General features: G+C 46.0%; 1 protein-coding gene across 1 annotated transcript in view; it reads left to right on the forward strand.

The window, feature by feature from the left end:
- The first annotated feature begins 1,158 nt into the window (after nucleotides 1-1,158).
- The window catches only part of ZNF76 (zinc finger protein 76), a 41,954-nt gene continuing 27,445 nt past the window's right edge, over nucleotides 1,159-15,667 (forward strand). The window contains exon 1 of the mRNA XM_021712567.1: nucleotides 1,159-1,408. The gene's annotated coding sequence lies outside the window, so the exon portion shown is untranslated. The remainder of the gene's footprint in view (nucleotides 1,409-15,667) is intronic.

A 15,667-nucleotide genomic window follows, 5' to 3' on the forward strand; every position in this document is an offset into this window, starting at 1 on the left:
GAAAGGAAAGAAGAGGGAAAGCACATCTGTGTCCCCAAGGACATCTTTAGCTACCACTGGCCCCAAACCCACAACTTTGTAAATGTTTCTAGTTTACTTCCTTTTACAATTATTTTTATTAAGTTTCCCTAAGAGGCAATCTTTGCCAGCTCCTTAGGTAACTCCTTTCTCTTTTTATTTAACTTTTAACCCAATGCTCATTCCCTTTTTAATTTTCCCTCAGGCCAGGCTCATGGCTCACGCCTGTAATCCCAACACCTTGGGAGGTCGAGGCAAGAGGATTGCCTGAGCCCGCGGGTTCGAGACCAGCCCGGGCAACTTGGTGAGACCTCGTCTCTACAATAAATCCAAAAAATTAGCCGGGCGTTGTAGCACGCGTCTGTAGTTCCAGCTACTCGGAAGGCTGAGGCGGAAGGATCGCCGGAGTCCAGCAGGTCGAGGCTGCGGTGGCCGGGAGCGGCCACTGCCCTCCAGCCCGGGCATTAGTGAGACTCCGACTCAAAAAAGAAAAAAAACAAAACGAATTTTCCCTGAGGCTTCGGAAACTTCCGCCACCGTAGCCCCTCCCTCCTGGGAGGGGGAAGCAGTAAAAGGGCTTGGTTTTTAGGGTCACTCCAAGCAAGCCTACTAAGGGGGAGTAGCTGGTTTTGAGGTCGGGGGGGGCCTGGCGGGAGAACGAAAGCGAACCCGAGACGACCGTCAGGACGCCCTCCCCGAGGCGAGTCCCTCACCGCCCCTCGACGTCGTCCTCGACAAGGAGCGATTAATACCTGCGACTGCTTCCTTCAAGGGGCGGCTCGAGGATCAGCAGGCAAGGCCGCGACGGGCCGACACACTAAAGCGCTTCGGGACCGTAAGGCACAGTTCGCGCTGAGGGCGCGCCCGGGCAGCCGGGAGGAAGCTCTGAGCCCGGAGGAGAGAGTTGGCAGCCCGGGGCCGGCAGCGGGACCCGCGGGAACTGCTTCCCCACAACCAGCCTATCCAGGACGCCCCGGCTACTCCTGAAGTACCTTCCAGTCGGCGGGCCGCAGACGTGGCGCCGCGCCCGACCCTGGGCCCCACAAGGAGAAGCTCTTAGTTGCTATGGCGACGATCCAGCTCGGAGGCGCCCAGGCCCTGACCCGGGCGTCGTGACGTCATCACGCCCTCCCGGGGCGCTCGGCCTCGCGGGCCGTGCGTCACCCCGGCTGGGGGCGGGGCGCAGGGCGGAGCCTGGAGGAGCTCGGTTTAGATCTCGGCCGCCGGGGCTCCCCGGGCCCCGGAACGAGGATAAGTGGGACGGCCGCCGCGGCGAAAGGGGGTGGGGTGGAGCGTGCCCCGTATTTTTTATACGGGTTCCGGGGCCCGGCAGAGGCGCGCTGAGAGGAAGGGAAAGTGCGGCGGCCCTGGAACCTGGATATCGCGCGAGGCAAGCGGCGCGCGGGCGGGCTATGGCGCAGGCGGGTTACGGGGCCGGCGCTGGTGGCGGGGCCCGGTGCATGGCGGTCTGTCGGCGGAGTCGCCCTCGGGGGCTGTCAGGTTGGTGGCTGCGGGGATAGTGGGTCCACCATGCCCAGGGCGGGAGGCCGGGCGGGCGCAGCGCCCTGGGACGGTCCAGAGCCCGGCGTGCCCAGCCCCTTGCGGCCCTAGCCGGGCAGCCGGACTGCGGCCTGGCCCCTCCCCCACCCGGGGTCCCTGCCCCTCTATTCCGCCCTGCGGCTCCTCCCCCATGACTCCCAGACCCCACCCTGTGACTGCGCCCGCCCACCTCCACTTCTCTGACCCCGCACCCCACCCACTGACCCTAAGACCTCACTAGGTAACAATTACTACTCCTTGACTGCTTACCCAGGAATTTCCCAGCACTTATCGGGGACCCACCAACCCAGTGACTCCCTCAGTTCTAATCCAGTGACTCACATGACCCAAGATCCCCACACTTCTCCTTAGTGACCCCCAAGCCTTTTCGGTGATCCCACTGGCCCAGGAAGCCCTCCACTTGTACCCTGCGTTCCCGCACAAACTTGGTAACTCCCCTCAAAACTCTTCTGGCAACGGCTAAGTTTTACTCTGATAATTTCCCACCCACTCATCTTCTACATAACCCTCAGCATCTTTGCCCTGTAACCCCATGACCCTCATTCCATGTTTGCCCTTCATGGTAAAATCAACTCCACTGGCATGCCTCTCTGTGCTCTTAGCCTTCCATGCCAGTCAGCACATGACTTACCAGCCGCCAGCACCTTTCTGGTGTTGAGGAGGTGTAGAGATGAATATGAAGAAGTAATACTTGGAGGCATTAAACAACTCTGGATTGAGTGTTTGGTCCCAGGTTCAAGTCCCAGTTCTGCCACTTCTCTGTTTTGGGATCTAAGACTTCAGTTTCTCAATATTATTGTGATGAGGTTGGGTTAGATCTCAGTTTCCTTCCAGCTGCGAAATTCTGCAATTCTCAATCAAGAATTTTCTACAATCATTTTTGTACCTGCCCTGGAAGATTACCCTTGTAACTTCACCCCGGGGTCCCCTTCATGAATCTTATTCCTTCGTTCTCATGAACTCCTACACTCTAATAGTGCATACCCATTTTCCTTGATCAGGTTCCTTCAGTTAACATGTTTGCAAAGCGGTATAGCAGAGTGCTGTAATTTGAGGCATTGATGTCATAAGAAACCTAGGTTCTAGGCTGACTCTGGCCCTTCAGCTATGAGATTTCTGGCATACTATTTAGTAGGCCTGAACCTCAGTCTCTACCTCTGCTAAGGGAGGATAATAGTAGTGCCTGAGGTAACACATGTAAATCACTTGTGCCTGGCACATGGGAACCCATAAGTATAAGCTATTGTCACTATGGCTCCTTCTCCTGGGTACTAGGGATTCAGCAGTGAACACGTGGCCCATACCTTGCAATATCTGTCTACTACTAACCTCATGGGATCCCTGTCCTCGTCTTTGTCATGGCCTCACATCTCTGGTTCTTACCCTGATTTTGCCTTAACGATGATTGACTTACTGCACACCTATTGTGTGTTAAGCTTTGTATATGTAAGTTAAGTTTACTTAACAACCTCAAGAGGTCATTATATCCATCATTTCCCCTTCCCACTTTTTTTTTTCTTGTGGTTTGGTTTTAAAAAATGAACCAAAAACTTACACAGCTAAGTAGCAGAGCTGGGATTTGAACCCACAAGGTAAAACAACAACAACAACAACAAAACCCCTTACTCCATTGTCCCCAAACCTGTCTGGTTTTCCATGCTGTCCTCGGCCCCTTGTTCCTTATTTTCTGGCAATTCATAAACCCAACATCAAGATAGTCCATGACCCTCAGTGTTTCTGTTACCCTTTGCCCATGGTTTGGTGACTTTTTTATCCTATTCATAACTTTTAACCCCGTATTCCCTGAAACCCTCTGCGCCTTATAGGGGAGGAAAAATATCTTTTAGGTTTATGGCTTATTCCTCTATAACAAAAGATAGATTAACAAGAGGGAAGCATGCAGATTTATTTAATGTAAGTTTTGTTACATAAGAAAATGAAGACCCAAAGCAATGGTTAGCCTGTGTATTTTTATACTAGTCTGGTGAAGAGTGGATAGTTGTGAAAAAATATATGTATAATAGGGCAAAAAGGATAATCCAGTGATAATAAACTGGGGAAAATTTAGCAAGACCTGTTTGTTCAGATTCTTCTCTGTGATCCTGAATCTTCAGAGATAAGGGTGCTCCTTTCCTCTTGGTGTAGGGAGACTACCTTTCACATGAAGAGTCTTATGATCTGCCTCCGGGGAAAGTCAGACAATCCTTCCTAGGTTTTGTGACCTGCTTCAGGGAAGAAAGGCCTGAAGAGTGACCTGGAGAATGAGTGACCTTCCTGCTTCTGTCATTTTCTCAAATTTGGGGGAAGTATGTCTTATACCCCTCTCCATCCCTTGTCCAGATATCCTCTCTATGACTTCTTGGAGCTCCTAGCCCTCACCCTGCGATCTCATGCACACTAAGGTGTCTCCCACCTCACTGACATTCTACCCCAAATTCTCTCATCTTGCTGAGTCCCTACCTCCAGGAATCCATGTTTTCATATGAATCCAAGTTTTCATATACTCTACAACCCTCTAGCCCAGTGGTCCTTCATCCTGTGAGCCCTTCTTCTTTTCAGTCTTTTTGGTCTCAGTGTTCTGGTTCCTTCTACCCTACTTTTGCCATCCTCAGCCACATTCTGCTACCTGAAACCTTCATCAATTAGCCCTTCATCTACTGACCGCCTGTTGTGTCTAGGTTTGGCAGAATGAGCCCCTTCCCTCCCAGTGTGAACCCATCCTTCCTAACCTGTGTGCCTTCTCCTTCTTGCCTTCCTCTTGTCTCTCTCAGGGTCCTCACCTCACCAGTTTTGGTCTCACTGATATTACAACGTAAATCGCCCTTCCATCCCCACTCTGCCCTTTTCATCCTCCACTCCTGTGCATCTAACCCCCTGCTGCTCTCAGCCCTCCTTCCTTCACTCACTGCTGTCCAACCACATTTTAGAGGCCTCTTTGGTTTATCCAAAGAGCTACTGGATCTTCTGGGGCATCTGATAATAGATCACCAAGATCTCAGTCCTTTAGGTAGCAAGGAGAGTGCCCTTGGAAACTCTTCAGAACCAGTCAACTTGTGTCTCCGGACACACTCCCAGTGTCCTATGCTGCTTATGAAGCTGCTTGCTGTATATGCCCTCAGGGTAGAATGCTTTGAGTGTCAGACTGCCAGCCTTGAATCAGCCCCATTGTTTTCCAAGCCTGGGGAAGACTTTTAATCTCCTCCCTCTGAAGACTGGATGGTCATTAGCAAAGTGTGGCATTAAAGGTCCTCATCCAAAAACCTATACTGTGGGTCACCAAATTCCCAGTTCTCTTATAGTGCATGTCTTGGCCGTACAGCAATAAATATAACAGAGAACAAATCAAGAGTTAAAGAAGGGGTATATCCTGGGGTCTACAACTTCTCTAGGTGGATTTTATTTTATTTTATTTATTTATTTATTTATTTATTTATTTTTGAGTTGGAGTCTCACTCTGTCACCCAGACTGGAGTGCAGTGGCCATTCCCGGCCACTGCAGCCTTGACCTGCTGGGCTTCGGCGATCCTTCTGCCTCAGCCTTCCGAGTAGCCGGAATTACAGGCACACGCTACCATGCCCGGCTGATTTTTTAAAAAGTTTTATTGTAGAGATGAGGTCTCGCCAAGTTGCCCAGGCAGGTCTCTAACCTGCGAGCTCAGGCAATCCACTCACCTCAGCCTCCCAAAGCACGGGATTACAGGCTGAGCCACCGAGCCCGGCGGATTTTATTTATTTATTTATTTATTTATTTTTATTTTATTTTTTTGACTTGGAGTCTCACTCTGTCGCCCAGACTGGAGTACAGTGGCCGCTCCCGGCCACCACAGCCTCGAACTGCTGGGCTCCGGCGATCCTTCCACCTCAGCCTTCCAAGGAGCTGGAACTACAATCTAGGGACAGCGTTTCACTGTTACCCAGGTTGAAATGCAGTGGTTCAATCACTGCAGCCTCAACCTCCTGGCCTCAGGTGATGCTTCTGCCTCAGCCTCCTGGCCTCAGGTGATGCTTCTGCCTCAACTGGGACTATGGGCGTGCACCACCATGTCTGGCTAATTTTTTTTTTATGTAGATGGGGGGGGGTCTTGCTTTTTTACCCAGACTGGTCTCGAACTCCTGGCCTCAAGATCCTTCTATCTCTGCCTTCCACAGTGCTAGGATTACAGGCATGAGCCACCAAGTGTGGCCTCTGACTTGATTTTTAGAAGGAACTTTTGCCTTATATTTATTTAATCTTTCTTAGGGCACAAAACATATTCTGCTTTGTATTTTAGTTTTGTCTGTATACTCACGCCTTATCCTGTGACTTTCTTGAGAACAGAGACTGGGTTTTCTTCTGTCATCTTAATCCTGTCCCTCAAAGCAGGTAGTCAGTAAATACTTATTGAATTAAATTAACTCACTCAGAAAATCTGTCTCAGATACACAAAAGTAAAGATAGCTCATGTCTACTTTCATTTTTGTAGCCACAACACTATCCAAACGTGATAATGGGCAAGTACCTTGACTGTGTAGAATTTAGACACTTCCTTTTTTAGTCATTGCCCAAGTAAGGGAAAAAAATAAGTGTTTTTTTTTTCTTTTTTGTTTTGTATTTCTGATAAGACAAGAGAATTGGCTGACACGATTGCAAGAATACAATGGTAGCAGTGTTGGAATCTGTCTTATATAGACCTGTTCTCAAGAAAACAGCTAGATGAAATGTTTAGTGGGGGTTGCAGAGGCAATTAGGAAATATAGAAACCCAGGTGGCAAAATGATGGTAATTGTTAAAGTTGGGCAGTGGGTTCATGAGGTTCATTATGCTCTTCTTTCTACTTTTATGTATGTTGGAAATTCATGATAAAAAGATTAAGGAGCTGGGCTCGGTGGCTCAGCCTGTAAACCCCACCTTTGGGAGGCTGAGGTGAATGGATTGCCTGAGCCCACGAGTTCAAGACCCGCCTGGGCAACTTGGCTAGACCTCATCTCTACAGTAAATCAAAAAATTAGCCAGGCGTGGTAGCGCATGCCTGTAGTTCCAGCTACTTGGAAGGCTGAGGCGGAAGGATCGCCAGAGCCCAGCAGGTCGAGGCTGCGGTGGCCGGCAGCGGCTACTGCACTCCAGTCTAGGTGTCAGAGTGAGACTCCAACTCCAACTCCAAAAAAAAAAGGATTAAGGATTAAGGGGGCCAGCTAAATGAACAAGCACACATTTGGCACTCTTCCTTGGGAAACACCTTAGAGCCAATGAGCTGCTGTTTGTGAATCAGTACTGTTATCTAGGGTAAGTGGTATATTTAGTCCTAACTTATCTCTGACCTCTTTTGTTTATGAGATATCAAGATGCTAAATTTAAAAGTTAGCACCCTGCAGAATTCTGGACTTGGGAGTTGTGACATTCTGGCAACAAGCACCTATTGTCCTGGATGTTCCTGCTCCCAGCCCAAGTGTGGTTTCTGATGGAAAGGGCTGAAATGGACCTAAGAAGGTGATGCAGTAAGGTGTGGAGAGGGGTCCAGGACTGGAGAGAGACCAGAGCTCAACCTTCTCCTTCTGGTTTCAAGCTTTCAGAGTACTAGGAGATCCTAAGGATATGAACATTCATTAATTCACTGGTTTATTGATTCATTCCACAGATATTTGGTGAATGTCTGCTATGTGTCAGGTACTTTTCTGGGCACTGGGGATAGAGCAGTGAACTTAACTTTTGGGAAGTGGATAAGGGTCAGACAATAAACAAATAAACAAGCAAAATATATATTGAGAAAACTAAGCGGAGAAGGGCGATAGAGAGTGCCAGGATTCTGAGTGTTATAATTTTAGATAGTATGGTTAAGGAAGGTGTCACTGAAGAGGTACCATTTGAGCAAAAATGTAAAGGAAGTTAGGGGGTAAGTCACACATATATCTGGGAGAAGTTTATTCCAGTAAGGAGATACAGCATGTGCAAAGGCCCTGAGGCAGGAATGTGCCCTATATATTCAAGAAACATGAGGAAGCCAGCCAGTATGGCTGCAGTGGGATGAGAGAGGGAAACAGCAGATGTTGGGGTGGGGGTGGATTGGGAGCAGATCACATTGGTCACTGGCTTTATTGTGAATTGTGAGTGAGATGGGAGTCATCGGAGGATTCTAGGCAGATAAGTCACATGGTCTGACATATTTTGAAAAGGCCATTCTGGCTGCTATGTTGAGAGTAAGCTGCAATGAGGTAAGAATGGAAGGAGGCAAATGGTTAGGAGGTAGATACTGTAGTCTAAGCAAGAGAAGTTGGTGGCTTGGATGGATCCAAAGCAAAGCAAGGAAGAGGGAGAACTGGTTGGATTCTGGATATATTTTGAAAGAAGCCAACAGAATTTCCTGATGGATTGGGTCTGGTTTGTGAAAGAAATAGAGAAGTTGAGGATGGCTCCCACATTTTTGTCCCTAGCAACTAAAGGGTGGAATTCCCATTTACTGAAGCAGGGTAGCCTGGAAGTGGGAGGGCAGGGGGCAGGTTGTGAGAAGGAGGAGATGAGGAATTCACTTTTAAACATGTCAAGTTTAGATGTTTCCTGGACATTAAAGAAGAGATGATGCGTAAACAGCTGGATATTCTAGTCTGTTGGAGCTTAGTAAATGCCTTCGCAGTTGAAAGAACGCTATTGCTAGACAAGAGGCAGAGGAGTATGGAGGAAGGAACACTGTGGGTGTGTGTAGGTGTTAGACTATGTTCCGTCACCAGGTAGCTGTGTGATCCTTTGGGACTCGTTCAGCTACCCAGGCCTCTGCCTCTTCATCTGCAAAATGACCGTTTTAGACGAGAAATGAGCTGTTTTCTCATCCCTCCCATTGTGAGAATTGATGAATTAAGTGCTTAGAGTAAACAAGATATCTCCATTTGAGAGCATTTTGGAAACTGCATGAGGATATGATGATGTGTCCTCGTGGAACACCACAGGTGACCGCATGGCACAGCTTCACTGCTAAGTGCAGAGGCAACCCAGGCTGCAGTCTTATGGTATAGAGTGACATTAGTCAAAGAGAGCTTGATCTTGACATGGGTCTGGGAGGAAACAGTGAACATGGATGTCAGAGTTAAGGCCAGATTATATTCCAGGTGAAGAAAAAGTGGTCCACCTAGCTGGGACAGGGAAGAGCTGGGAGGAGCATGATATTTTTGGGAAGGGATGGCTTTAAGGGCCCCTTAGTTCTTCCCTCCTTCGTTCTGTCAACATTTACTTCCTTGCTTGGAGCTTCTCTTAAGGAGCTTATAGTTCTGTAGTAGCTGAACCCTTTCAAATCTAGTCTCAGAAATTTCAGTTAGGTCTAATTCACAATAAGTGGGACTTGAATCAGGATTCAGATTTCAGCTAAAGAGCTCAGTTCTCTGAAGGCCAGCCTGGTGGCTCACAACTGTAATCCCAGCACTTTGGGAGGCAGAAGCAAGAGGATTGCCTGAGCCTGGGGTTTGAGACCAACCTGGGCAACTTGGCAAGACCTCATCTCTACAATAAATTAAAAAATTAGCCAGATGTGGTGTAGTCCCAGCTACACTTAGAAGGCTGAGGTGGAAGGATCACCTGAGTCCAGCGGTTCGAGGCTGTGGTAGCTGTGATCGTGTGACTATACTCCAGCCTGCGCAACAGAGTGAGAGTCTGACTCAAAAAAAAAGGAAACTGAGGCTTAGAATTGTAGAACTGACTTGAGACTTAGGATGTAGCAAGGGTACATGAGACCAGAATTCTTTTCTTTTTTTGTGTGCTGGAGTCTCTCACTCTGTCGCCCAGGCTGGAACCTCAACCTGCCTTCCAAGTAGCTGGAACTACTGGAACCACAGGCATGCGCCACTGTGCCCATCTAATTTTATTGTATTGTATTTTATTTTTATTGTAGAGACGAGGTTTCGCCAAGTTGCCCAGGCTGGTCTCAAACCCCTGGACTCAGGCAATCCTCTTGCCTCGGCCTCCCAAAGTGCTGGGATTATAGGCTTGAGCCACTGCACTCGGCCTTAGAGTTCTTTTTTGTGTCTGAGATCATCCTCTCAATCTAGGAATTAATGTCATGGGACCACATGGAAAAGAGTGAGGGAAAAGAGTAGTCCCTGTCTAGACCACCACTTCAGCCAGACTCACCCCAGACCTAGGTAGAGATACTCGTGTTGAAGCCACCATGTCTTCAGATCCTTTGTATTCTTGCTGTTGCCTCATCCTTAGCTTGATCAGCTTTCCATGTGATATTCCAGAATAGCATCCATGATTGTGAAGCTAAGTCTTCAGATGTGGTTTTGCTGCAAACCAGTAACATGGAACCCGCCCTACCAGCACTGACCATCCATGCTTCAGATAAAGAGAATCATAGATCTTCCTGTAGCCAACAAAGGGAGTATCAGATGCGCTATTAGACTTTCTTATTTTAAATTCCTTTATTTATTTATGTTGCATAGGTAACACATTCTCAAGACTTAATTTTTTTTCCTTTAAGTGTACAAAATACACTGTGAGAAATCACCTTTCCATCACTATCCCTTGCACTTAAGTCATCCTTCCACAGGCCATACTGCCTAGTAACTTCTTTACTATTCTGCCGCGGGTTTTTTTTATGTCAATGGCAGCACATAAAAGGCACTGTTTTATACCTTGCCATTTTTATTCTATATACTTTGGAGGTCTTTCCATGTCAGTATGTAAAGAACTTCTTCATTTATTGATGTCTAAATAGCTTGAAAGTTCCATATCGATAGACATTTGTGCTGTTTTTTATTTTTTTGTTATTAAATGCAGGGACGCCGTGACGTGCCATTTTTCACACATGTGAATGACTATAGACTAGATGTGAAATTGCTGATTCAGATGGTGTGTACATTTGTCATTTTGGTTGGTATTGCCAAACTACTCTTCATAGAGATTGTACCAACACGTACTCCCATCACCAATGTAAGACTGCTCCTATTTCCAACAGCCTCATGGACATTGCTTTGAGCTAAGAATATAATAGATTCTCTGAAGATCAATAGGATATTGAATCATGGGGTTTACCATGACACTATTTCACAATGTAGACAAACACAAATATATCCCAGTTTGAAGAATATCACCTTTAAAAAGATATCCAAGAGGTAACTGAACCTCTGGTGGTTAGAAGAAAGGAAGAAAACTCCCTGCGGGAGAAATTTCCCACCTTAGTATTTATTCATGCTGGCATGAGTTAAGGATGAATAGATGGATGTTTTTCTTTGCAGGACCTAGAAGGGATAAGGTGTCAGTAGTAATAGGAAGGCTACGGGGAGAAGAAAGGAAAAGCCCAAGAAGGAGAGCTGGCAACCAGGCAAGCGTGTTTAGTGTCCACTGCGGAACTGCCTCTCAGCTCAATGCTGCCGTTTTTTTATTTAAACTATTTTACTTATTTTTAATTACACCCTTCCCTTTTAGCACAACTGTTCATTTCTTTTTGGCCTCTTCTGACCTCATCCCATTTGGAGTTGAGGTTTATGCAAGTTGGGACTGGATGATTGTTGAACCTTATGTCTTTTTCACTTATCACTTATTTGCTAACTCCTCTCCATTAATCCAGATAGTATTTTATGGTTGACTTTCACATCATCGTGCAAGTAGTTCTTGTTTTCTGTTCATTCTTTTTGTGGGATGAATTGTGAAGACAAGGTCGTTAGATCTCAAACCCTGAACCTTTCCAGTAATGACGGATTGTTCTCTGGGGAGCCTGGAGCAGCCTATAGTCTTGCCAGCAGTGCACATGTGTGCCTATTTCTCATTGCTGGCTTTCATTGTTGGATTTTTTTTTCTTAACAGTTCCCATATACATCTCACCAGTTTCCCTTGCTTTTTTTTTAGTTGGAGTCTCACTGTCTCCCAGGCTGAAGTGCAGTGGTACGCTCATGGCCACCGCAGCCTCCACCTGCTGGGATCAGGCAATCTTTTCACCTCAGCCTTCCAGTTGCTGGAACTACAGGCACATGCCACCATGCCCAGCTGATGTTTTGATTTATTGTAGAGACGAGATCTCACCATGTTGCCCAACCTGGTCTCGAACCCCTGGACTCAGGCATTCCTCTCACCTCGGCCTCACAAAGTGCTGGGATACAGGCTTGAGCTACTGTGCCCAGTCTTCCCTTGCTATTAGCATCTTGTATTTGTGTGGTCTTACTTGTTACAATTGATGGACTGACATTGATACATTTTTATGAACTGAAGTCCATTATTTACATTAGGGCTCACTTTTTGTGTTGTATTTTCTTTGGGTTTTGCCAAAAGCATAATGTCATGTATCCACTGTTCCAGTATCATACATAAAGAACTGTTTTACTACCCTAAAAATCCCGTGTTCCACTTTGCTCCCTTGCCCTGAACCTCTGGCTACTACTGATCTTTTGTTTTTTGTGTGTGTGTTTTTTGTTTTTTGTTTTGAGTTGGAGTCTCACTCTGTCACTCAGACTGGAGTGCAGTGGCTGCTCCTGGCCACTGCACCCTCGACCTGCAGGGCTCCAGTGATCCTTCCACCTCAGCCTTCCAAGTAGCTGGAACTACAGGCGTGCGCTACCACGCCCGGCTAATTTTTTTTTTTTTGAGTTGGAGTCTCACTCTGTCGCCCAGACTGGAGTGCAGTGGCCGCTCCCGGCCACCGCAGCCTCGACCCGCTGGGCTTCGGCGATCCTTCCGCCTCAGCCTTCCAAGTAGCCGGAACTACAGGCATGCGCTACCACGCCCGGCTGATTTTTTGATTTATTGTAGAGATGAGGTCTCGCTGCCCAGGTGGGTCTCGAACCCGCGGGCTCAGGCAATCCATTCACCTCGGCCTCCCAAAGTGCTGGGATTACAGGCTGAGCCACGGAGCCCGGCTGATCCTTTTATTGTCTATAGAGACTTGCCTTTTCCAGAGTGTCATGTATTTGGAATCATATAACATGCAGCCTTTTTGGACTGGCTTTTTTTCACTTAGCAGTATGCATTTGAAGTTTCTCCAAGTCTTTTTGTGGCTTCATAGCTCATTTATTTGTATTTATGAATAATATTCCATGGTATGCGTATACCAGTTTGTTTATTGAAGGACATCTTGGTTATTACCAACTTTTGGCAATTATGAATCCAGCTGCTATAGCTATCTGTGTGCAGGGTTTTCTGGGGACATAAGTTTTCATTCTTTTGGGTAAATTCCAAAGAGCATGATCACTGGCTCATATGGTAAGAGTACATATAGCTTTGTAAGAAACTACTAATCAGTCTTCCAAAGTGGCTGTACCATTTTTCATTTCCACCAGCAGTGAAAGAGAGTTCTTGTCACTCCACATCCTTACCAACATTTAGTGTTGTCAGTGTTCTGGATTTTTGTCATTCTAATAGGCGCGCATTGGTATCTCGTTTTAATTTGCAGGTTTCTAATGACATGTTGTTGTACATCTTTTCATATATTTATTTTCTACCTGTGTGTCTTCTTTGGTGAGGTGTCTGTTCAGGTATTTTGCCCATTCTTAAATTGGGTTCTGATAGTCTGTGCCTGTCTCCTGGCCTTGTCGGCATTGACTATTAGATTTTATACTCTGAGTTTTGGTAATTTGATAAGTGTACTATAATCATAATTATTCTTTCATGTTCTTTAATTACCATTGAGAGTGAACCTTTAAAAAAATTGTTTATTTACTATTATTGCTTTTGCTTACAAGTTGATATTGTAGCATATTTGTCCAGTGGGAATTCAGTATTGGTCTTGGAGGTTTGTATGTGTCTGTGTTATAAATATATATATATATTTGAATATCTTCCCCTACTATTTGTTTTTTTTTTTTTAAACAGCTCTTCTTTTCACTTGGTTTTCTTTTGCTTTGAAAGTACAAAACTTCTGTCCGTTCCTAGTTGAGATCTGGATATTGTTCCATTTTGATGAACTAATAAAATAAAAATTTACCGTTTTCTTCCAAGGGTGATATTTTTTAGAAATGTGTAACTATGGTGACCCAGATCCTGCCTCAAGCAGTCCTTTCACCTCAGTCTGCCCAAAGTGCTGGGATTATAGGCATGAGCCATTGCACTCAGCTGGAAATTTCATTTTCTTTTTTGAGTCAGAATCTCACTCTGTCCCCCAGACTGGAGTGCAGTGGCACACTCACAACCACCGCAGCCTTCCAATAACTGGAACTACAGGCTTGCACCACCACGCCTGGCTAATTTGTTTTTTTGATTTATTGTAGAAACAGGTTCTCGCCAAGTTGCTCAGGCTGGTCTCAGACCTCTGGGTTCAGGTAATCCTCTCGCCTCTACCTCCCAGAGTGCTGAGATTATAAGCTTGAACCACTGTGCCCAGCCTGGAAATTTAATCATTTTCTTTCTTTCTTTTCTTTTTTTTTTTTGAGTTGAAGTCTTACTCCATTGCCCAGGCTGGAGTGCAGTAGCATACTCATGGTCACCCCAGCATGTACCTGCTGGTCTCCAGCAATCCTTCCACCTCAACCTTCCAAATAGTCAGAACCACAGGTGTGCGCTACCATGCCCAGCTAATTTTTGATTTATTGTAGTGATGAGGTCTTGTCAAGTTGCCTGGACTGGTCTTGAACCCGCGGGCTCAGACAATCCACTTGCCTTGACCTCCCAAAGTGCTGGGATTACAGGCTGAGCTACCAAGCCCAGGTGGAAATTTCATTTTCAATTAACCTTCTCAAACCAGTAGTGATCCCAAGCTGAATTCCAGAAACAATTCAGATATAACTTCATCATAACTGTGCTAATTTACTTGTGGGGGTAAAGCTTATCCTTAGAATAATCCCTCCAGGCCGGGCGTGGTGGCTCAAGCCTGTAATCCCAGCACTTTGGGAAGCTGAAGCAAGAGAATTGCCTGAGCCTATGAGTTCGAGATCAGTCTGGGCAACATGACAAGACCTCATCGCTTCAATAAATCAAAAAATTAGCTGAGTGTGGTGGCACACCCCTGTAGTTTCAGCTATTGGAAGACTGAAGCAGGATTGTCTGAGCCCAGCAGGCTGAGGCTGCAGTGCCATGAGAATGCCACTGCATTCCAATGACAGAGTGAGACTCTGACTCAAAAAAAAAAATTAAAAATTAAAAAAATAATAAAAAGAAACCCAGTCATGATTGCCATGTTAGGTGTTTACAAACTAAGATGTTAAAATTCACTTAAATTTATAACTGAAAATTATATTGTTAAGTTATTTGTTTTAGTTTAAATGGATTCCATTGTATAATAACAGGATCTGTATTTTCATTGCTCTTTTAGAATTGGAAATAATCCACTTTGCCTAATTATTCCCTTTTCTATGACTAATTCAAATCTATAAAATTGCAGTAACCAAGCTGGGCTCAGTGGCTCAGCCGTGCCTTGGGAGACTGAGGTGAGTGAATTGCCTGAGCCCACGGGTTCGAGACCCGCCTGGACAACTTGGCGAGACCTCATCTCTACAATAAATCAAAAAAGTAACCAGGCGTGGTAGCGTGCGCCTGTAGTTCCAGCTACTTGGAAGGCTGAAGCGGAAGGATCGCTGGAGCCCAGCAGGTCGAGGCTGTGGTGGCTGGGAGCGGCCACTGCATCTCAAGTGAGAACTCCAACTCAAAAAAAAAAAAAAATTGCAGTAACCAGTCAGGAAACATACTCAAATGTGACGTGGGGTTTTAAAATCAGTGTGCCTTTTGCAAATAGATATTTAGGTGATGTTTTAAATTTGTATTAAGGTGATGCAAGTTTCTTTTATTAATTTCCTGTTTTTTCTTCACTCTTTAGAATCCCACAGAACTAAGCCGGTTTCACTAGGGTTTTTTTGTGTGCATTGAAGATTTTTTTCTATAATAACAAATACTGACTTATTTTACTGCGGCTCTTCCAAATCTGGTTCTCATTTGTTTGCCACTTGTCTCTGTCAGTCTTTGTCCCTCTCAACCTAATGTTTCTTTGTCCTTGTGGGAAGTTTTCTGTTTACAAATGAGGACTCTAGCCGGGCTCGGCGGCTCAGCCTGTAATCCCACGCCTTTAGGAGGCTGAGGTGAGTGGATTGCCTGAGCTTGCGGGTTCGAGACCCGCCTGGGCAGGTGAGACCTCATCTCTACAATAAAATCAAAAAATTAGCCGAGTGTGGTAGCACGCGCCTGTAATTCCAGCTACTCGGAAGGCGA

Source organism: Carlito syrichta, unplaced genomic scaffold (genome assembly GCF_000164805.1).
Source record: "Carlito syrichta isolate Samal-C Ts95f unplaced genomic scaffold, Tarsius_syrichta-2.0.1 Scaffold303364, whole genome shotgun sequence".
NCBI lineage: Eukaryota > Metazoa > Chordata > Mammalia > Primates > Tarsiidae > Carlito > Carlito syrichta.